General features: G+C 40.0%; 1 long non-coding RNA gene across 1 annotated transcript; it reads left to right on the top strand.

The window, feature by feature from the left end:
- The first annotated feature begins 1,780 nt into the window (after nt 1-1,780).
- Nucleotides 1,781-24,127, top strand: LOC117804122. Its single transcript, XR_004628341.1, has 4 exons — nt 1,781-2,605; nt 6,166-6,247; nt 10,635-10,709; nt 23,981-24,127. It is a non-coding gene; the product is annotated as an uncharacterized LOC117804122 (long non-coding RNA).
- Nucleotides 24,128-24,655: the final 528 nt, after the last annotated feature.

Genomic DNA, 24,655 nt, shown 5'->3' with positions numbered 1-24,655 from the left:
CAGATTTACTCAGTTGGATTTTTGTTCTTTAACAAACCCCCAATAGAGCTTGAGAGGGCTCAGCTTACAAGTAGGCCATACTCTTCATTATCTCACTTTTGAATTAGTGTCTTTATTCATAAATACTTGGATCACTTTCATTATCATCTAAAATCAGAAAGGCAGCAGAAACCACTCCCGAAACCAATATTGCACTGTATGTTATCTAACTAGAACTTAAACAAAAATTTGGGGGAAAAAAAAGTGGCAGAAACCAAAGTTTTCTGTCAGATTTACTTCAAAGTCATATAATCTTATATTGGTAAGAGACCTTGCAATCCAGCCTCCTCTTCAAACCCAGAGTTCTTTCCACAACATCGCGAGCAGATGATCATTTAGGCTTGCCTTCGATTCTTCCCGTGTTAGTGAGCTAAGTCCTCTGGAAGGCCCCCTACTACATTACTGGACATTTTTAGTTCCCAGAAAGTTCTCAGGTGAATATTTGCTATCTGGAGGCTGCTATGTTATAATTTGTAGAGAAGCCCTCAGATGGACAGAGTGACAATCTAAGATATCTTAGGTCCAAAGAGTAGGGAATTTAAAAAAGTCAAATAAGATACTGTTAAAAAATAAAATTCAACTGAGTGAATTTTAAGATCTAATCGGCTTTATCAAGCAATTCATGAATTGGGAAGCATCTCATCTGGCGAGTAGAGGGGAGCTTGGAGGAGTTGTACAAAATGATAAGTTCTTATAAGAAGGAGGGACAAGAAGAAGTTATTAGCAAAGGAAAAGGAAGGATTACAGGCAAGGTCACCTTCCCTTAGAGGAAGGAATAGGGGGTCTTATGAAGATGACCTCATTTTCCCTTAGAGGGAGAGGGCTCCTGTGATAGATTACCTCATTGGTGCTGACCAGAAAAAAAAAAAAAAAAGAATTCCAGATTGATTGAATTAAAATTTCCACTCCTTGGAGAGGTTGAAATTGAAATTAAGTCTTGGTTTTCTGTCCTGGGGGCAAGTGACTCCATCGTGGACCTGTCCTTTTCTTTTTAATAATACACAGTTTTATATGGAACATTTTTTGGATCAAGGTAAATAACATAACTCATTATTCTAACTTACATGCAAGGTATACTCAAAGAGTTAGTATACATAGTTATGATTTAAGGGTATGTCACCGCTAAGTACAATGTGATACTTTTTCTAACTAGGCTCAAATGTCATCATTCCATTTCTCATGTTGTTCTGATTTCGCTCATCTCCCCAGCCTAAGATCAAGCAGGTTAAAGGCTTTAAGAGGAGGAGACATAGGGAAATAATTTTCCCAAGAATCTTTCCCCTGAAAATATTAGGGAATGGCATTTCTTTTTCTGTTTTATTTTTAGCCCAATACATTTGATGTTGAAATTGTCGCTTATAATCAGAGGCCTTGGGAGACATCTGCATTGCTCCAGGCTGGTGCAGAACTTCAGACTTTGCACACAACACCGCTGACAAGCTACCACTTCCTCTTGGTTCTGAGGTTAAAAGCAAGTGCTTGCCCTAGATACTCTCCCGCAGATCTTATCTTCTCTTGTTTTTCTTTCTCTGATAGGCTGCTCTGGTACTTCTCCAGGACAGAATAGAAAAGTGTTTTGTTACTTGCTTTCGTTGAGGCTCAAACTGAAAGAAGCCCATCAGGAGCCTTGCAGTCACACAGCCAGTGCAGTATCGTCTCCCCTGGGGCCTGGAAGACCCCCCCCCCTCCCCTACTGTGTGTCCAACTTTTCTTCCTCGGGTGTGACGGATAAATGACCATGTCCTCTACCTGCTTTCAATTTGGGTAACCATAAGTTCATAAAAGAGATTTGTTCACTTCAAGTAATTAACTCTTTCTTTTCCTTTCTCTAAACAAATGTTAAAACGATATATGTTACACAGAGATTAGTTCTCTGTAGGTTACTAGTATACTAAATGCCCTTAGGGAACAACAATGGAGCTTACATTTCTTTCTCATGCATCAAAGAATAGAGCAGAATTGAGGACAGCAATGAACTCTAGGAAGCACTCCAGATACATATTTTTTTAATCCAACTGGCAAAATTAAGCGAGATTATGCTGGGAATCTGAGATATTTAAGGAACTGACAGAAGAAAGAAATACCTATTCAAATGAAAAATAATTAATTCCTTTCCCTTTCTCTTTTAAGGTCAGTGAAAAAAGGTTCTGGCAATTTTTACAACTATTTAAAGAAATCAAACTATGTAGCACCCACTTTCATAAATATTTATCCAATTTAATCCTCAAAACAAGCCCCAGGACATTAACCTCCACATTTTTACAAATAAGAAAATGGCTTTAAATAGGAAGAACTGAGACTTGCCCAACATCCCAAGGGCCAAACTTGCAGGTCTCCTGACTTCAGAGCTCAGGCACGCCCATTATCGCACTGCCACTCCAGGGATCTGTGGGTATGCTTCCCGGCTGCTGTTCCACATAAAATTTGCTTTTCTATATAGTTATCTCCAAACATCTTCATCCTACTAAGTCTTGAAATTTTTCCAATTCTCTTCCATGTATGGGCGAGTGAGCTGGATCCTTTGCAGGAGATTTCTAAAAATGAATTCGAAGAGATGACCTCTAAGGTATGTTTTAACTTTAAAACTCTTGAGTCTATGAAATTTACACTTTCAAAGGCAGAGAAAAACAGAGGCTGAAATATAGATATATCAGGACTTGTAAGAGTCGTACTTTGTGTAGGATAGAGTCTTGTTAAAGAGGAAACTACAAGCTGGAAATGACAGGATTTAGCCCCAAATTGGGCCTTAATACCTAACCTAACTGTAGTTTCAACCAGCCCCAGAAATTTAGTCTTAACTGGTCAGTCATGATTTCCTTTCAGTGCCAAGGAAGTAGTCTGCCTTGGGGGCCCTCTCCAAACCCCAAAGCAAGATGAGGTAATCTGCATGACAAGACCCCCTATTTTTCCCCTTCTCCCCCCCCCAAGGGAAGGCAGACCTTACAGGACAATCCTTTTCTTTTGCTAATAATTTCCTTGTCCCACCCTCCTTCCTATAGCTCTCTGCTTCCTATACAGCATGGAGCCCAATTCATGAATTGCCTAATAAAGACAATTAAAGCTCCAAATGTACCCTATTGAGTTACTTTTTAAATAGTCTCTTCCTTGGGCAAATATTAAAATGACCTGGAAATTAGGGGAAGAGGGAGGGGAGAAAAATAATAAAATGACCTAGAAATTTAAAAAGACAAGAATAAAAAAATCATTGAGAGCCTCGCCCTCAGAGACAATGATTTAGTTAGCCTGGCAAAGAGCGCCCAAATTAAACGTTTTTCTTAAACTTCCTAAAAAGAACTTTAAAGTTCCCCAGGTTAATTCTAATGTGCAGCCAGGACTGAGAGCCACCAATCGGGGGGTGCGTTGGGGGTGTCTGGGAGGAGTTTGGAGAATAGAAGCTGGGCAGAAGACAGTCTCTTCTTGAGAATCTACATTTCTGGGGTGCCTGGGTGGCTCAGTCTGTTAAGCATCTGCTTCAGCTCAGGGCATGATCATGGGGTCCTGGGATTGAGCCCCGCATTAGGCTCCCTGCTCAGCAGAGACTGCTTCTCCCTCTTCCTCTGCCGCTCTCCCTGTTCATGCTCTCTCTCTCTCTCTCTCTCGTAAGTAAATAAAAATCTTCAAAAAAAAGAGAGAGAGAGAGAGAATCTACACTTCTGTTTGTGTTGCAGAAATTGTGGGAATAAACACCACAACAGGAATCCATTGGTATTAGTCTGGAAAGGCTTTTAAAGGAGATGAAGCCTAAGCAGAGCTTCAAAAGAGAACAGAGTATAATTTTATTATGAAAATAGAGGAGCCAAGATTAGGTCAGGGATTTAGAAGAGTAAGAGTGAATTATGTCCAGAGCTGGAACAGAGCTTTTAACTGAGAACAATCAAGGAATACCAAGAAACCCATGATCAAAACTTTGTTTCCTCGAGGCACTCAATAAATACTAATTAAATTTCATTGTAATTGAATTGAAATAATCTTAATGGAAAATCGTTAAATGGCTTGAATTAAGTTCTGTACTTATCACTGTATCCATTTGATCCTGGATCTGCTCTCAAAGGTTTAGAACTATTAAGTCCAGAGATCACTGTTCTCTTTTTCTTCCCACTGCATATTATCTTTCCAGGAGCACAATGAGTGGAAATTCATACTCTTAGCAACTTCCACTCCTTACTTTCAGCAGCCCAAATGTTACCCTGACCCAATTCAATGAAAAATAACTTTGAGAGCTTATAAAATGTCCTGATATCCACCAACACAGTGGATAGCTCTTAAGTGTCCTATGATAATGGTCCCATGACCATAGGGAAAAAAGATATTTTAATAAAATATTTTCACTGAAATTTAGAATCTAATAGTACTTTTAAGAGTTATACTAGTTTCTTTTTAACAATTGTAAAATATTTCTCATCCTCTTAAATTTTTTTTTTTAAGATTTTATTTATTTGTTTGAGAGAGGCAGAGAGCTTGAGCGGAAAAAGGGGCAGAGGGAGGGGCAGACAGAGAGGGAGAAGCAGACTCCCCGCTGAGCAGGGAGCCTGATGCGGTCTGATCCCAGGACCCTGAGATCATGACCGGAGCCAAAGGCAGATGCTTAACCGACTGAGCCACCCAGGCACCCCTAAATATTTTCTTTTCAAGAGACAATGGAGTCAATTATGGATAGTTTGTGAGATATATAAAGAAACTGCTGGTTAATTAATTGAGAGTGAAATACTAAGGAGACTTGCTTGCAAATCACACATGACCTCCCTGAAATATCCTTCCTTGGGGATTGTCCAATCAACACTTCAAAGACCAGCAGCTGTAGCTCCAGCGGCAGATACGCTTTCGGCACCAGCCAGACCCCAAGACCTGAACTTTCCTGCTCACCTGCTTGTACTTGTACCCACCAGCCTTTGTCCCACATTTCTCCTTAAGCTCTTCTTTCCAGTTTATCTCTTACCTAAGGCAAAGACCCAAGGAGCATAGTGTCCTGTGACGGAAACCAAACTACGCCTCAGGCAATACTGACTATCTGGATGAAGAGCTCTGGTGGCTGAGACCACCTAGACCAGTTTGAGCTCAACCCCCGACTCACACCTGCACAGACCAACCAGGGGCTGACCCAGGGAGTGACTCAGAGTGACCTTTACCTCATTGTAATACAAAATCTCCACCTAAGGAGAAGCACAAGCCTCATTTACATAGCATACAATGTATGTATAGGCACAGGACAGGGCTCCCCTATCTAAGTATTCATTCTAACCCTAAATGAAAGTGACACATTTGCCCTTGCTTGGGGAGTCATGGCTTTGGAAGTTGTTCCCTAGGATCTCCTTATTTGCTGCAAATAAGATTTCCCTTGTGCAACCCCTCTACCTGGTATAGTTTCTACCTGTGACTCACCAAGGAGTGAACTCACATTAGTTTGGTTACACTTTCACCGGCAGCCTTCATCAACAGGTAGCAAGACATGGCAGAATTAAACAGACCATCCTTATCATCTTTCGGTGGAATAAGGTGGTATAAGATATTCTAGACTCATTAATAGAATCTATGGGAATAATATAATAACTGACCTTGAAAAACATTGAAACAGCCACTCTACCTGAATCATAAATTCATTCATTCACCCATTCATTTATTCAACAAACACTGAGTCTGCTTTCCATGCCAGGTGCTGAAAAAGACAAGCTATTTTCTGCTCTCACAAAGTTTAATGGGGGGAAATCCAATAAACAGGTAAATCAATTAAAAATTATGATTAAAAATTGAAAAATAAATGTTGTGAAGGTATAAACAGCAGGTCACTTGAAGGACAAATAAGAGCGAAACAGCCCTGCCCACAGTAAGGAGAAGGAATGCAAGCCTTCAGAGAAGCTCTGGATGAGGCTGGAGAGTAAGGAGGTCATGACCTAGTTATACAGGACTTTTCTCTTCAGCCTGAATCCTTTCTGCTACCCAGTGCCAGTTCATGATCATCCAGGACCCAAAACAAACCCTTGCCCTACTGTCTCTTGTGGGAAAACTCCTCTGCTCTTGTGTGTGTCTGTGTGTGTGTGTGTGTCTGTGTTGAGTGTGTGTTTGGGGGACTGGTGTTGCTAGCATAATTCAAGCTTTTTAATTAAGTTCACTTTTTTTTTTCTCTCACAGCTAGAAACTTCATTTTTCAAGAAAATTGCCCAGGAAATAACTCTTGAGCATTGCTTGTCTGGGAAGCCCAAACTTATTGATGGTATGAAAGCAGCCCTAGTGAGACCTACGAATCCTCTGGCTTGCTGACTTTTGGGGTTGAGCGGGGGTCAGGTGGGGAATAGGAGTTCCATAGCAAGGGCTTAAGAGGCTGTGATGCATGTCAGCAAGTTAGGGAGCATCACAGGGGAACCTGTGCAAAAAGCCAGCTGTGATGGCTATGATGCTGGCAGTCCAAGTCCGAGGACCCACGCGGGGTCCTGCAGGACAAGGCAGGATGGTTCTTGGCTTTACACAGGATGGAAACTAAATGCAAGCCAACAGGATGTGAGAGCAGAGTCTACTGCAGATATAGAGAGAGCACATACAGATGGAGCATCTGGGAGACTCAGAAAGGAAAGGAGCATGAGTCTTATCTTTGTTCAGGGTCTGGGATTTTTACTGAGGACGGTGGTCTGGTGTGCGTGTCCCCTTAGGCACGCAGGAACCAGTTAGAACAAAGCTGAGGGCCCCAGGTGTTATTCCTTGGAGCCAGGGGCGTTGACATTGAGTTGTCTAGCACTGATGGTCTGGAATGCACAGGAGGTGGCCTATCTGGTCCTTCTCACCCGGCCCTTCCTTAAAAGTTATCTATTCTGAAGAAATCACTAACTCCTGTCCGTTACAGGGAGGACATACACTATTTGCATTATGAGGCATGTGTAAAGTGGGTGGGGTGCAGGTCCTAGCAAGAATAGAAGCAGAAAAAGGGGGGGAAAAAAGCAGATTTTTATTGAGTCCTTCTCTTTCTCTGTCTCAGTACACCTTTTTTTCTTTTAAGATTTTATTTATTTATTTATTTATTTATTTATTTATTTATTTGAGACAGTACAACTTGGGGGAGGGGTAGACGGAGAGGAAGAATCAGACTCCTTGCTGAGCAGGGAACCAGACACAGGGCTCGAGCCCAGGCCCCGGGGATCATGATCTGAGCTGAAGGCAGATGCTTACCCAACTGAGCCACCCAGGCGTTCCTTCAGTATACCTTCCAAGCTTAGAAGTTCTCAACCTTTTAAACCCTATCTACTTTTAGTAAACATAAAAAGCTCATATGCTCTGATATGGGTTGAACTGTGCTCCCCCTCATATGTTGAAGTCCTAATTCTCAGTATCTGTGGATGTGACCTTATTTAGAAATGGAGTCTTTGCAGATGATCAAGTTAAGATGAGGTCACTAAGGTGGACCCTAATCTAACATGACTGTATCCTTATAAAAAGGGGAAATTTGGACAGAGACATGTCACACAGGGACTATGAAGATGACATACAAAGAAGAAGGCAGAAGTCAGAGTAATGCATCTACAAGTGCAGAAATACCAATGATGGTGGCAAACCACCAGAAACTGGGTGAGGGGCCCAGAACAGGTTCTCCCTCAAAAGGAACCAAACTTGCTGGTACCTCAGTCTTGGACTTCTAGCCCCTAGAACTGTAAGGCAATGGATTTTTGTTGTTTCAAGCCACCCAGTTTGTGGTACTTGGTTTTGGCAGCCCTACCACACTAATATACCCTCTTACAAGTCTATTCAATATTTCAAAATAAATAGAAAAGTAACTTCCTGTGACTCTATAATTATTTTAAAATAAAAAGCTTAAAATAATGGAAAATCATGACTAAAAGCAATACAATATTGAATAAGCTTTAAAAAATATTTTTGGTAGTCCATCCATCCCCAGAGATTCTGATATTAATCATGATAAGAGGGTATCCCACCTTCACACTGCACAGTTGAGAATTACTGTTCTACCTTCTCTGAGTTAGATAGGAGTGGGCTGGAGTGCTGCCAGACCTCCTTCCAGACCCAGAGGACACCTCCATCAAGGTATGATATTGGGGGAAAGTAGTGGAAATCTATACAATGCCCTCTCTGAAAGCTCTACCTGAAGATGTCCATAAAATACTTCCATAGCAGACTGGACAACTATGTCTACCATTAGGCATGGGTATCTGAAAGACCACTCATGTAACAGAGCAGTGGGAACCAGAAATATCTTTATACCATCTTGGGCCCATCTGAGCTTGTCATCGGGTGGGAGGAATTCATCTTGTCTTAGAACTAAAGTTTAGGTACAGTATTAGCTTCCTAGGGAAGCTATAACAAAGTACCAGCGACGAGGTGGCTTAAAACAATACAAATGTTTTTCCTCAAAGTTCTGGAGGCTAGAAGTCTAAAATCAAGGTGTTGCAGGGTTGGCTCTTTCTGAGGGCTCTGAAAGAGAGCCTTCTACCCTCTGGTAGTCTGAAGCTTGTAGATACTCTACATGGTGCTCTCCCAGTGTGACTGTGGTTATGTCCAAATATATCCTGTGTAATAAGAACACCGGTCATATAGGATTAGGGCCAACCCTAATAACCTCATCTTAACTTGATCATCTGGAAAGACCCCATTTCCAAATAAGGTCATATTGACAGATATTGGGGGTTAGGACTTAAACATATTTTGGCCAGGGGGACATAATTCACTCATAATAGGTACCAAATTGACACTCCATACTGTGCGAGGCTATAATCAGTAAAATTCTTAGATAAGGACCTGATCCAGCAGTTCCAACTAATCAACCATTGGAAAGAAGCTGCCATGAGGTTACTGTCTGTGGGCGCCCCCTGCTGGAAGAGTCAATGATGTAGTTAAACCTCTCTAATCTAGCTGCATTATACCTGGGTCTCCAGGTAAAATTAGCTAATAATTATCCTTTCTTATTCAGTCCTTGAAATCAATGCTGGTTACACTATTCTCATAAAATGAACTGGGGAATTGTCTCTATTTAACTATTCTCTTGAATATTATATATAAGATAGAAATTCTGCTCTGTTGCTTGAAGATTCAGTAGAATTTGCTTATAAAACAGTTTTGGCCTCATGTGCTTAGTTTTGTTTATAGGTAGATTTTTTAAAACTATTAACTGATATTCTCTCTCTTTATTTCCTTCCCACCCTCCCTGTGTGTGTGTGTCTGTCTGTTTCTTTCTCTCATTTCCTGTCTTCTTTCTAGTGAATTTAATTTTTTACATTTCCTTTTATTCTTCAGCTCTTCTGGAGGTCTTACCTTATATTCCTATTTCTTTACCTATACTTCACCTTTTCTTAAGTTTTACCATGCTATGGTAGGTTATGGCCAAGCTTGCTATACCTAACTGCTCTTCAAATTTGAAACCCCGATGATTGACTGCATGTTACCACGGCCTAGACATTATTACAAAACTGTACCCAGAACTGTTCAATGACATAACCATATAAAGGCACAAGGAAACCATAAAAACTAATTATGTTGAAATTTGAGAAACTGAGGTATAAGAGGCTTGGTAAACATTGCTTTGCCTTCAATAGGCAGACCACTATTGCCTAATGTAAGCACGTCTATGAAGAACTGAGGGAGACTTGAGAAGCCATGCTCACTGAATATGTCTGTCTGATGTTCTGTTATGCTTGGAGTTTATGACAGTAAAATGCAACGAGTACACAGTTTATTAGTCAAAGTCCTCATTTTCATCAAGACCTAGAATCAGTCCTCTGCAGAACTACTTTGCCAGTGGATACTTTACAGAATCTAAATTAATCTCCTATTTCACAGTAAAAGTACTTGGAATACTGATACTCTAAACCCCCCCCCATCTTACATATAACTGTTTCTAGTATACCTTGCTTCTAACTCCACAAATAGATGTTGCTATTTGTTTTTTAGACTGACCTAATTATAATCTTTTTCGTATTTTATTTCATTATGCATCTTGCATTTCAAATTCCTGAGGGCATGAATCTTCTTGTTTGTTGTATCTGCTGGCTCGCACCCTTGGTAGCTTGTTCCCCTGTTTGTTTTGCAACTTTCTGTGTATGCCAATGAATTTGTTTTAACAGGTTTTGTTCTGTTGGAATCCCATTCAGCCTAGATTGTAGGACAGTGCCTCCAAGGGAGTTTTGTGTTTTTCTCTTCTCTGACTTGAGACCAATTCTTACGTCAATTTCTGGATTAGGAGGGCCATGTATCACACAGCAGGCAAAGAAGCAAGTTATAGCAGACATAAGAACTTAAGATGTGATAAAGAAAGCATTACAAATTAGATGAGATGAAAAGAATTTATTTTTAAGTAAGGCTGTAAACAAAAAGGTGCAATAAAGAGTATATGCAAATTAAAACAGAACTATGGGGGAGGAGGTGTCCCAGGATGGAACACAGAATATGACAAAACAATCTAACTACAATACAAATATATGAAACAACCTCATTGAGAGATATTGGGGGTGGAAGGTGAGGGGAGGTGCTGACCTCAAATTTTGGAAATGAATAGGGTCTGTAAAACTACAGGCAAAGGAAACTATACATAGCACTGTATTCTAGTTGATAAAGTTGTTTCCTACGGAGTTTGATTTAACATTTCTTCTACTGCTATACAGGTATACTGGATTTGAACAATTAAGTAAATGGATGGTGAGCAGTGGGAGCCTGATTTCTGACTGTTGGAGTGAGAGGTAAGCTAGGGGAGGTGGGTGCCTAGAATGATCCATGTGGTAATGGATTAATATTGTAGATTTCAGTATGCATTCTTTTTATGTTTAGCTTCATACAGATACAGATGGTTAGAAATATGCATAGATATGTATATATATACAGATTAGCATACACACATACATGTCCTCACACTCTGCTGAGAAGCAATAATATCTTAGTATTAACAAATATACGTAGCACCCAGATCTTGGTTTCTAATATTATTCTCCAAAAAAATGGAAAAGGGTTCCTTGGTGAAGTGACTGATTCTAAGACCAGAGCAGGAAATATAAAAGATGGGCCTGGAACATTCAGTAAAGCCATAAAGAAAAGAAGTGCTAACACACACACACACACACACACACACACACACACACACACACAGAGTAATGAAGGTAATTCAAAAAACACAGGAGCCAACGATAAGAGCTCCCAATGGCCAATAACTTGTGCAAAAAAACCAAAGCAGCATTATATTATAAATCAAAGTATAAAATAAATATTCATGAGTTCATAGTAATATATATAAATGATATAAATAAGTGGGGGGAGGAAGACAAATACTCCATGCAGAAGAATTCCAACTTGTGTAGCTACTCTACCCTCAACGTAGGGGCATATAAGTCCCAACTCCTTACATGTGGACTTTGTTTGCCTAGTGACTCTTCCAAAGAACACAGCACGGAAGGGGGAACCCAAGTCACCTTACAGTAGAGAAACATGACAAACACTACTTCAGCCAGGTGACCAAGGTCAGCAATAACAGTGATAAGTCAATAATACATATTTCTGATACGATATGATGAAAGTGGCACCTTAACTTTTCAACTTTCCTCCTCAAAACCCATAACCCCTGTCTAATCATGAGCGTAGTAGCAGATAAATCCCAATAGAGGGACATTCTACAAAATACCTGACCACTTCTCAAATCTGTCAGTATCATCAAAAACTATAGACTATAGTTTTTATAGAGACTATAACAGCCAAGTAGAATATAAGGAGACATAGTGACTAAATGTAATATGTATGGTATCCTGGATGGAATCCTGGAACAGAGAAAGGACATTAAGTAAAAGCTAAGGAAATGTGAATAAAGTATGGACTTCTGTTAATAATAATGTATCAGGTTTAGTTCATTAGTTTTGATGAATGTACTATATTGATGTAAGATGGTAATATTAGGGGAAACTGAATTTGAGGTTTATAAGAACTCTCTGTACTATCTTTGCAACTTTTCTGTAAATCGAAACTTCTTTCTAAAATATACAGTCTATTTTTCATAAAGATAATGCTGCAGTAAGTTTCCTTTACCAAAAAAAAAAAAAAATGCTGGGAAATCTTAAAATCTAAAAAAAAAAATTACATATATATTTACCTTCCTGCAATATTATTCCAAAATAAAGATGATGTTAACATTTTTAGCACTGGGGTTCCTGGGTGGCTCAGTCGGTTAAGCAACTGCCTTCAGCTCAGGTCATGATCCCAGGATCCTGGGATCAGCCCTGCATCTCCCTGCTCAGTGGGGAGTCTGCTTCTCTCTCTCCCTCTGCCTCCTCCCTCCTGCTCATGCTCTGTCTCTATCTCTCTTTCTCTCTCAAATAAATAAATACAATCTTTTAAAAAAAAAACTTTTTTTTAACTCATAGCAAGTCCACACCTCATACCATTTACCAAACGAAAATTTAAAATTCAGTATGACAAAATAGACAATTAGAAGGACAATATGTAATAGAACTATTTTGCAATGATAATGACAAAAAAGAAATAGTCTAAATTTATAAGAAGTTCATAATTTTTCAAAAGAAAAACACCAAAAATCCCAAAAGACAAATAGAAGCATTAAACAGACAATTCGCAAGGAAAGAAATATAATAGCTACTATATATTTAACAAAACGTTTTACCGTCACTGAAATAATCAGTAATTGTCAAAGCAGAATGCTGAGCACAAAGGATTCTTTGTACAATTCTCTTCACTTTTGTATAGGTTTACAATTTTTTCATAGCAGAAAGTTAGAGTAAAATTTTCACCTTACTAAAAATTATGGCATATTTTAATAGATACCATATCTATGACATGGCATAGAGTTTTACACGTTTGTTTAATAAAATCCAATTGTGTAGATGCTATACTAAATAAAATTACACTGATACTCAACTAATGGAAATGTACATTTGCAAAACCTTCATGGAAGGCAGTTTTGTCATATATGTATGTATGTATGTATGTCATATATATATGTCATGTGAGATATGTATGCATAATATATATATATTTAAGTTTTTATTTTAATTCTAGTCAGCATACAATGTTTTATTAGCTCCAGGTGTACGACACAATGATTCAACAATTCCATACATCACCTGGTGCTCATGACTACCTCGTGCCCTCCCTAATCCCCATCACTATTTCACCCATCCCCCCTACCCACCTCCCCTCTGGTGACCACCAGTTTGTTCTCTACAGTTAAGAGTCTGTTTCTTGGTTTCTCTCTCTCTCATTCCCCTTTTGCTCATTTGTTTTGCTTCTTAAATTCCACATTGAGTGAGATCATATGGTATTTGTCTTTCTCTGACTGACTTATTTTGCTTAGCATTATACTCTCTAGCTCCACCTATGTTGTCGCCAAGGCAAGACTTTATTCTTTTTTATTGCTGAGTAATATTCTATCTTTTTTACCCACTCATCGATCAATGGGCACTTGGACTGCTTCCAAATCTTGGCTATTATAAATAATGCTGCTGTAAGCACAGGGGTGCATGTATCCCTTTGAATTAATGTGTTTGTATTCTTTGGGTAAATACCCAGTAGTGTGATTGCTGGATAGTAGGGTAGTTCTATTTTTAATTTTTCGGGGAACTCCTATACTTGTTTTCAAGTGGCTGCACCGGTTTGCATCCCTACCAACAGTGTAAGAGGGTTCCTTTTTCTCCACATCCTTGCCAACACTTGTTATTTCTTGAGCTTTGATTTTAGTCACTCTGACAGGTGTGAGGTGATATCTCATTGTGGTTTTCATTTGCATTTCCCTGATGGTGTGTGATATATCTTTTTTAAAAAGATTTTATTTATTTATTTATTTATTTATTTATTTATTTATTTATGAGAGATAGCAAGCACAGAGGGAGAAGGAGAAGCAGACTCCCCGCTGAGCAGAAAGCCCCGTGCAGGAGCTCAATCCTTGGACCCTGAGATCATGACCTGAGCCAAAGGCAGATGCTTTACTGACTGAGCCACCCAGGCGCCCTGTTATTTATCTTTTTTAATAAATGTATATATTGGGTGCTGGGTGGCGCAGTCATTAAGCATCTGCCTTCGGCTCAGGGCGTGATCCCAGCGTTCTGGAATCAAGCCCCACATCAGGCTCCTCCACTAGGATTCTGCTTCTTCCTCTCCCACTCCCCCTGCTTGTGTTCCCTCTCTCGCTGGCTGTCTCTATGTCAAATTAATAAATAAAATCTTTAAAAAAATAAAATAAAAAATAAATGTATATATTATATGTATTCATGCACACACACAAACTTAAAAAGTTCTTCTAGGCTAAGATGGCAGACTGAGCATGTGTTTATCACCATTTCATCCCAAATCCCATTGAATTCTATAAAAGATACATGGAAAAGACTACATGAAAGAGTACTATTAGCTATCCAGAAATTTTGAAGAATTTCTGGAAGACAGATAGCAAATAAGATCAAGTTGACAAAGAAGCTACAATAAAGACATGCAACTCAAAACAAAAATTAGATCAGAGGAGACCGCCTCTCTCTAAGACCTTAGTGGAAAACTAACAGAACTCCAAGCTTGTGATGAGCACTGGGTGTTATACGCAACTATTGAATCGTTGAACGCTACATCAAAAACTAATAATGTACTAATGTTGGCTAACTGAACATAATAACAATTTTTTAAATAAAATAAAATATTAAAAAAAAAAAAGAACTCCAAGTTGGAGTGAGAAAAGGTAGTGACCTGGAATAAATCTTATGGTGATCATCATGGTAATTAATTAAAACCTTGGAACATCTAAGCCAGCCTCCTAAACATGTATCTCTCTCCCTTTCTTGCAATTTTAATGAAATTTGGAATAGGATCTTAAAATGATTCTGATTTTTAGCTAGATAAAAAAAATGAGTGAGATTAACTTTTTTTTTGAGATTAACTTTTAAAAGTAAAAATCAATGGTAATATGAAAACACTAGACTTTCCAGCTGTTAAAATATATCTAATGAGACTTGACTTGGTATAAGAATAAACAGATCCTGAGAGAACAATTTACAAAATAGATTGTCAAGAATGTCTTTGATCATTACATAGGCATTAAAATTCAAATTGTTAATCTGATATGGAATCTGATCATACCTTAATCTAAACTGTGAGACTTTTAACATGCTTTTACTACCTTTAGTCTGTGGCATTCAGGAATTTCCCATTCTTCCTTGTGAACACAAGAAAGCATTAAAAAATTTATCTGAGGAGCACCTGGCTGGCTCAGTTGGTAGAGCACTTGACCCTTGATCTCAGGTCCTGAGTTCGGGCCTCACAACGGGCGTGGAGTCTATTATAAAAATGAAAAAATATGTATCTTCAAATTTATTTATCTGGATCCATTCTAAGAGGTGAAAAATGAGTTTATAACTCCTTCCCCCAGGAAAGAAGACAAACAGCTAACTGAAGATTGAATCTCCTAATTCGACCCTTTACTTCCTCAGGGAATGGAGCTGGTATCCTAATTTGGGACAGAACTTCACCTCTGACACAATCAGCTGTAGCTTGAGTGACAAAGTCATGTATGGGAACATGGCTGCTCCCACTGTGACCTTAAAATCGAGTGAGTAAAAAAGAGACATTCCCCAAAAAACAAGAAGTAAAACAGTGGGTGCAAAGCCATTTGTAAAACTTAAGAGTTAAGTTGAAATGATTGTTGATAATGTGATTTCAAGGTTCAGTGTAATTACTAAGAAAAACTTTTAAGAAAAAAGAAGCATAATAATGATTATAAGGAAATAAAAGTCCAGATAATTGCAGTAGGAGATGGTTTTATTTGTTTGGAAGGGAGGCTATATATATATTAATTACTTTTTAATAGAAAAGCATAAGCTAAATTTCCTGTACTTCGTGACTGCTTTACAATAAACAATTATTGCATTTGCAACTTTAAAAGATAATGAGGACAAAGATGTCCAAATTATATGTGGTACTTATTTTGCTGTTAAGAATCTATCCTAAGAAATCATTTGAAATGTCAACAGACATATGCACAAAAGGTTATTATAGTTGTTATTCATTTATAAGCATAAAAAATTGAAGATAGCTTAAATGCCCAACTATGGAGAAATTATTTTAAATAACTCTTGATATAGTCACAGAATGTATGCTATTAAACCATTAAAAAATGATGTTTACAGGGCACTGTTACTAATGAAAAAGATTCTTAGGCTTAAGTAAGAAAAACTAAATATGAAATTGTACAAGCTCAAAGAAGTAAAAAAAAAAAAGTATTTTATGATGAAAAAAACCACATCAAAATTCTAGTTAGATAGGCCCTCAGGGGCATAAAGAATGTCAGCAATTCTTAGGGCTTGTTGGGGTTTTATCCAAAGGAAGATATAGGTGAGAAGTTAGCCGGTACAAAATGACACATCCGTGTGCAAAATAGACAGCCGAGAATATCTTTGGCCTTATCTAGACATTCAAAGTCAGATTCTTAAGCCTGTACCGAATCCTAAAACCTCCTTTATCCATGGCTGTCATTGTTTTAACTCATACATTCTCTACTCTTGGGTTAACTTTACCAAAATGACCTATTTAAGAAGTAGGAGAATGCGAAGGCTTTCAATATTTTGCTCACTTTTGCCCCTGCTCAATCCTGGCTTTCTCCGACTGGATGCAGCTCTAAACCATCAGCAGGGATGCTCCCAACACGAGATGAGGACCACGGTGCCCTAAGATGACAGAGGCGGTGGCATGCTTCTTCCCATTGCTTTTTCTCAATGACATTGACTTGTTGGGCCAAGGCAACTGCCAGGTGCATAAATGAAAACTGGTGTTAAAGCACAGATGTGTGACTTGATGAGTTTGGTAGCACAAAAGAGAATACTTAGACCACTAGTCCAGCACCCTTTCTCAAGAGGGGTTCTAGGAGAAAACGAAGCCCTCCAGAAACTGATTGTCAGAGTGACTATTCTCAATTATCCCCCTGATGAGCCATGACTAGCGCCATTACGGACACAGGGAAGTTAACCCCGGGGTATACATTGAATGCTTTAAAGCTTGATCCTATCATGAAATCATAGCTGAGAGGGGCTGGGGAGAATAGCTAAAATCGACTGCACTTCTCCCAAGCAGAATGCGCTGCTTTCACTCAGCAATTCGATGTTTCAATCCTCTAAGTCCTGGGCAGCCAAAATAACCTCTTTTATTATCTGGGTTATGACTTCAGAAAATCTTGTGGCCCAAAAACTTTAATGGCCCAGGTTTGTATTAGTTTGCTAGAGTGGCCATAAAAAAGGACCACAAATTCGGTGGTTTAAAACGCAGATGTTTATGGTCTCATGGTTTTGGATGCTAGAAGTCTGAAGTCAGGTGTTGGCAGGGAGCGCTGGGAGGGTGGGAGCTGTTCTGAGCGCTGGGAGGGTGGGAGCTGTTCCAGGCCTCTCTCCTTGGCTTGGAGATGGCCATCCATCTTCAGGTTCACATGGCATTCTCTCTGTACGGTTATCTGTGTCCAAATTTCACCTCCTTATAATGACACCAGTCGTGTTGGATTAGGGCCTATCCCAGTGACCTCATTTGAATTTGACGGTCTCTGTAAAAACTTTACCTCAAAATGGGGTCACAGTCTGGGAGACTGGGGGGTTAGGACTTCATATGAATTTGAGGGGGACACAATTCAACTCATAATAAGGTTATCAAGAATAAGAATGAAGTTGTATAGGCAACTATTCAATTTACGTGCTCAGTATCACTGCACTTTCTTCCCAAACAGAAATCTTTATAGTAATCACCACTAGTTGTAGGGGGAGGCTGGCACATAATACAACCTGACCAACTGGAAAAAGCACATCTCCCTGGTGCTATGGTTGGTTCAGGGATGGGCACATAGCTCCAATCAAGCCAATTAACGTTCTCGCTGGAACTTCCACTGTAACAACCAGGAAAGATTGCAGCTGCTGAGGACCACATAAGCCTCGCTGCTGGTGGGCGTCGTCGGTGGCACATGGAAAGACAGTGCTTGAGAATAAAGTCAACCATCTGGGTGCATGGCATTCTGCCCAGATCGTTGCTCTGGAACTAGAACATTTATTTCCCCAGTTGCTTGGAATATTGGCAAATGATGGCTCTCGGCCGAGCTGCTCTCTAGGGCACACCCTCAGCCGAATAGCCGCCTGGCCCAGGGACTGCATCATGTGGGGGGTGAGGGTTTATAAAGGCCCAGACCCCTTCCCTCCAAGCAAAGCAGCCTCTAAGGAGTTAACCAGAGCTACCCACAGAATCAGTGCCTCCCTCTGCTCAACCCTGCTCTCTTCACTCTTCTCACACATGTTGATATCAAGAACACTCCCCAATAAACTTCCCAGATACAAATCTTTATCTCAAACCTATGACACCAAACACAGAGGAAAGCAGTACAGCAGGACCCTGATTACCGTGTTTGAGGCCACAGACACCACCCTCAGACCTCTTGGTTATATGAGCTAATACATTTCCTTTTTTATTGAAGCTATTTAGTTTTTGTTGTCTGTCACTTTCACCCAAAAGAGACTTGGTGAATTAGAACACTTTGGATACAAGTGTCAGAAATCATCTAGTGTGATCAGGAGAGGAATGCATGTAAGTTCATTCAGCAAGAATTCTGGAGTGTCTACACATCTATGTTGTGCCAGGTTCTGTTTCTGGCTCTGGGGACACAGAAGTAGGTAATTCAACATCTCTGCTCTCAGAAGGCTTACATTTCAGTGGGGAGAAGAGAAAATAAGCAACTAAGAAAATAAACATTGCGTGGGAGTTTAAATAAAGGCTACCCATCCAGAGTTGGCCGTGGGGGATTAGAGCTACAGAGATTGGCTCTAGTGGATTGGATGGTGTTATATTTGAGTAGAAGAGGCCACTCCCAGGTTCTGACCTGTGCCACAATGTCTCTCTGGAGGGCTACTATGGCCTACTTAGACTCATCCACAGATTACTAGTGGGGCCTGGCAATCCGCATGCTTCCCCCCAGTGCTATCTTTGACCAAGGCCTAACTAGGCAATTCAGGAGATGGCTATATCAGATCTTGACCTTCCGAGAACTTTTTCTCCACCAACTTCATCCCATTTCTGCCTTTCTCAGATCGTTCTAGGTGCCTTCGGTAAATGATTTCATTTACATTCAAAACCACCTTGTGGGGTATTACTACCTCCACTGATAGAGAAGAAATTCACCTCACAGAGGATAAGTAATTTCTCCAAGGTCAAACCTGTATTGAGTGGATCTGAGCCCAGGCAGTCTGATTCTGGAAACCTCAGCAGACCCTTGGAAAGCCTGCATGACTGGGCAATTCGTGGCCCAGGGGTCATACCCATCAGGCTGCCTGTCAGATCTGTCTCTGGGTCTGCATTTCTCAGCAAGGTCAAAAATCACAAGAAAAGGATTAATATTGACTGGGCACCTACCTTGTTCCAAATACTTGACATGTGTAAGGTCCTTTAATCTTAAAAAATAAACAACCCTGAAAGGTTGCCATCACTATCCCTATTTTAGACATGAGGAATTAATGCCAGCATAGGTTAAAAATGTGCCCACCTCTCCATCTAGTGCTAGAGATGGATCTCAGACCTGGATCTGGCTCATTCCAAAATATGTGCTCTATTATGATTATGATTATACTTTTCCAAATAGATTGTCTTCTTGCTGCACTGAGGGTTAGTTGTTTACTTTCATCCAGTTTCCTCTGAATGAAACTGATGTCATTGAAACATCAGATGTTATTGAAACATCTGAACAGAATTTTTTCTTTGGGAAACTGAGAATATAAAGAAATCAATTAATAGGAATCCAGGCTACACTATGGATTTGCCAAGCTTTTAACTTGGACATCTATTGGTATCAATAAAGAGGAATACACAGGAGTGACTTGCTTGCAGTCACCACGTGCTTTCATACTCATTTCCAGCCGCAGGTCAGTGGGGACGCAGCCTCAGTCCCAGTCATTGTCCTCAGCCTTCTGCTCTCCTCGATCGTAGGCCTGATCTGGCCAGATTACTCTGTCTTTTGGGTTAGTCATGACTTTGCAAGATTCTCCCCAAATTCCCTCAGGCGTTTTGGCTTTCCTCAGGTGACCATGCTTACTTCAATGCTTTTTTACCTCTTCTCACTCCTGGTGTTCACGTCCATTTGTCCATAATTCTAAACCCTCCATTGAGTGCACTGATCTCTCTGCGAAGTCCCAAAGGTAGGATTCCTGGTTTCATCTGTGATTCTTTGTTCTTCATTCCACCTTCTCAAAACTGTGATTTCCCTCTTCTCAGTAGGCCCCAGAGACGATCTTCAAAAGGAAGACACCTTGGTTCCAGGACCACAACCTCTTTCTGGCCTTTTTCAGCCTCTGGCGCTTTCTTACCATCAGCCTCATTGAGCACCTGCTTTTTCGCTGGCTGTCGCTATGTATCACTCGACTTCTCAGCAATCGGGGTTCCTGTTGTCCTCTAGAATCATGGGTTCCTGCTCACACCTTCCTAGGAAGAGCTATTTCTACCAGTGCCTGTAGTTTCTGGAGGGGAGGATTAAGTCCCTTAGGAATATTTGACTCCTTTCTCTATACTTGCTTCCTGGATCCCTTTTGAAAAGACCTCTCTTCTTCCACAGCTTCGGGGCAAGGGACAAAAAGATTTTTACTTAATATGCAGACCTCACAACCAGTCCTCTAACTGCTATTCCTGCAGAAAGCCCTTCTCAATACTTAAAAAAATTCTGTTACTTTTTCATGCTCAGCCCCTTTGCATATGGGTTACACATTTGTCACAATATTATAATCTATTTAATGTATCTTCCAATATATTTAATGCAATGACAGTGTACTAAGAGAGCTGATGCTGCTCTTTAAGCCTCTAAGTTAACTACGAAATATAGACTTAAACTTTGGGGCTGATAGTAAACACCATTTTCTCGTTATTTTGTCATGAGATATTTATAAGTACTCTGATAATAACAGATCGGTGTATGCTTATTCTTAATGCTATTTCCTCCAAAAACCAACCCTTTAAAAATTTAAGCACAATTCCAGTCCATTAAAATGTCACACTGTAGTTTGTAATCATTCTGTGAGAAGAAAAGAAATAGCTCATGTTTCATGAGAATGTACTATGTGCCACGTTCTGCACCAAGCACCTTATAGACATTATCTCATTTACGCCCTCAGCGACTCTAAGAAGCTGGTATGATAATAATAATCTCTAATAAGCTAGTTGAAGTTTAGAGGAGTTAAATAACTTTAGCAGAGTCCCAGAACGAGATCACAGTGGAGCTTGACTCCAAAGTCCAAACCTAAGCTATCAAGTAACTTTGCCTCCCAAAACTAAGTAAAGAAAAAATGTGTGTGTGTGCATGTGTGTGTTAAGAGAGAGAGAGAGAGAGACAGACACAGACACACACAGAGAAATATATATAGTAAGAAGTCCTTCTTCATCTTCATACCCTTCTACCCCAATCAGACTCGCCTAGGTAGAGCCTTTACCGTGAATAGCAATGTCACTATTGCTAAACACTTGGAACATTTCATTTATTTGGTCTTAGAATAAGGACACACCTCTTTTCTCTTTTGTGACCACTGGAGGGAATTTGCCTTTCATTCTCCTATGAAATAACCTCCTCAAAGCTTCCTTTACTCATGGTCTGTATTTGACCACAAATGTACTCAGATTCAAATCTATGCACAGTGCTCAACCTGTGAAAAGTGTGCATGATCTCCCACAGTGCTATTTTGTTTGTTGTGATGTTGCAGACTTAAACATAGGCTGGCATTTTTGCTACATATAGCCTGTCATTCATTTTGTTGTAAAAGGTTGCAAGAAAAGTTCTTGAGACATAGTACCAACAATCGGGTCTGTTGTGATTATTTAACTGTGGTCCAGGAGAAACAAAACACTGAATGAGCCAGATAATCCCTTAAGACCAAACCGTGTTCAGGGTAAGGTGCCCAGGAAGTTGAATTAATTTTTTCCATCTTTCAGCCTACAAAATTACCGTGTGGTGTATTGCAACTTTAGAGTGACAAACAGGCCACCACTTCACCCAGATTTCATTGTAAAGAGGGTTGTGGTGTTAATAATAGCATGGGGAGTGAGTCATTCTGGCGGTGGCAGCAGCAACAGCAATCCTGCTACTATATTTATTACATGGAGATGGTGTTATTAAGGCTACAAAACCAGACATGGCACATCCATCTCATCATCCAGGAGTAAATGACTCCTGTTCCGTGCCAGAGTAGGTCCAGAAAGCCCTAATTTGCCCCTAGACTGATGGTAAATGATAAGGCCTCTTTAGTCTCTCTCCCACGTTGCTCATCCAGGGCTGGCTCTCCAGAATTGTGTGGGCACAATTGCCTGCCCTTGCCAACTGCTGCACACTGACATTCACAAAAATTCCTTTCAAGTGCATAAGGGGGTTCTGGAATTTTCCAAGTCTTCATAGCTCTCACCTAGTAAGAATTCATAATTCCCATTGACTGGCAATCATGTGCTTCCCGTCCTTCTCTCTTCCAAATGATAATATTAATTGAAGTTACCCTGTTTCTTCTACTCCATTGTATTTTGGGCATAAGTGGAGGGAAAAACACGTTTCTATTCATTTATGGTCAACAGGCCAAAAGACCTACCTGCAGCCTGGCTGGAGAGGACTGCACATAAGCCAGAGCTCTTGGATTTTGAACCAGTTGTAGTTACTGGAAGGGAGTTTGAATTGTCCCCGTTAGGGAAGGAGTAAATGGTTCAATGAGTGGAAAGAACACGCGTATGTAGAAGGCAAGTGGGGAGGACTACGGCTGAGACTAACTGTCCACCAAATCCATTTCCCCTTTAAAGACAGAGCTCCCAAGTTCCAGGGGGCACAGGACCGCCAAGGTATAAAATATATCTCTTGGCAGACTGCACAGTTGGTGTCATCATATTACTAAATTGGGGGCAATAGAATGTGAATAGAAGTAATTTATGCCTCTTTAGATTGGTATCCCCCCAAAAGGAAGCCATGTGTGCTCTCCTGCCCTTCCCCCCTTTCTGCCGTGTAGGAGATGATGAGCTCTGGGAATGAGAAGACACTGGGTATGGCAGAGCTTCCCACTGGCTCTGACCTGATTAATTCTGGACTGTTAGGTGACAGAGTTATACTATTGTCTTATTCAGGCCACTGTATATTTAAGTTGCTTTGTTACAGAAGTTTATCTTGTATTCTAATATCTGTGGTTTACTATACTAATGTAGAAGCAAATACAAAAGTTAACGACTAGCAGAACTGATGGCAAAGTCTGACTAAACTAGAAATAACAATTACCAAAAAAAAATTAGAACCACATGTAATCATTGTCATCGTTACCACTAATTGTAGTGGTACCAATAATGGCGTATTGTTAACAATAATTGTAGTTGTTGCCACTACAACCCCTGGGGTCTTGCATTTCTGTGCATCTGTGGTCATCCCGATGGCATCTTTATTTCCATCTCTTCCCTCTTCTCAGACTCTGGTGTCCTCACGATCTTTCCATTGACCCCTTCTCTGAACACATCAGTATAAATGGGCACTAGAAGACAACTCACGTATACTCTGTATTTTCTCTATGCCTAACAATATACATGATGTGAAGTAGAGAGTATTATCTTCATTATTTCTCAGATGAGAAAGGTGAAATTCAGAGATATTTATTAACTGCTCTTAAAGTCACATATCTAGTAACTGTTGGGACCTGGCTGAAAATCAGTCTCTCTCACTTTAAAACTTAAAGGTGTACAGTTATACAAGACTCTATTAGTGTAGTTTCAGGTGTCTCTGAATTGTATAGAAAAATGGGTTTCCTATTTGTGTTCTGTGTGGAGCCACTGAATTGTGGCACAGAAATATTCACACACTTCTGAAAGCACATGAATACTTTAACTCCTTTGGGGGCTTTTAACTAATGTATTAATGATGCTAATATAATGCAAGTGACTATGATGGCTTTTTCTTGCATTAATGATTAAACACTCTTGGTATTTTCCAATATGTTATGTATTCTCTTTCCTTTAGGAGTATCTAGTCCAGTGCTTTCCATCCTGAAGATTTATTGAAGAAAGCATGGCATCCTAATGAAATCAATACCATCACAGCCCAGTCTTAACAGAAACTTAAAACATAACAGAGTATACCACAAAATATCAGACTATGTTGCACACAATATAGGTAAGCGTTATTTTGTGAAAATATTGTATTAATATATTACATATTTTTATATATTTTATTTATTTATTTATTTATTTATTTATTTGACAGAGAAGGAGAGAGAGAGAGTACACAAGCAGGGGGAGTGGCCAGCAGAGGGAGAGGGAGAAGCAGGCTCCCCGCTGAGCAGAGAGTCCGAGACTTGATCTCAGGACCATGGGATCATGAGTTGAACTGAGCCAGAAGCTTAACCGACTGAACCACCCAGGGACCCCGAGAGAGAGAGATGCCTAGTATAACAAAGCACCACAAACTGGGTGGTATTGGCACAGCCATGTTCTCTCTGAAGGCTCTAGAGGAGAACCCTTCATTGACCCTTCCTAGCTTCTGGTGGGTGCTGGCAATCCTTGGTTGTTCTTGACTTGTAGCTGTATAGCTCCGATCTCTGTCCCTGGCTTCACATGACCTTCTTTCCTGGGCACATGTCTGGCTCTGTACCTCTTCTGCTTTTATAAGGACACCAGTCATAGAGATGAAGGGTCC

Source organism: Ailuropoda melanoleuca, chromosome 10 (genome assembly GCF_002007445.2).
Source record: "Ailuropoda melanoleuca isolate Jingjing chromosome 10, ASM200744v2, whole genome shotgun sequence".
Classification (NCBI taxonomy): domain Eukaryota; kingdom Metazoa; phylum Chordata; class Mammalia; order Carnivora; family Ursidae; genus Ailuropoda; species Ailuropoda melanoleuca.
The sequence above is the reverse complement of the archived record's forward strand: the minus strand, read 5'-3'. Positions and strand labels throughout refer to the sequence as shown.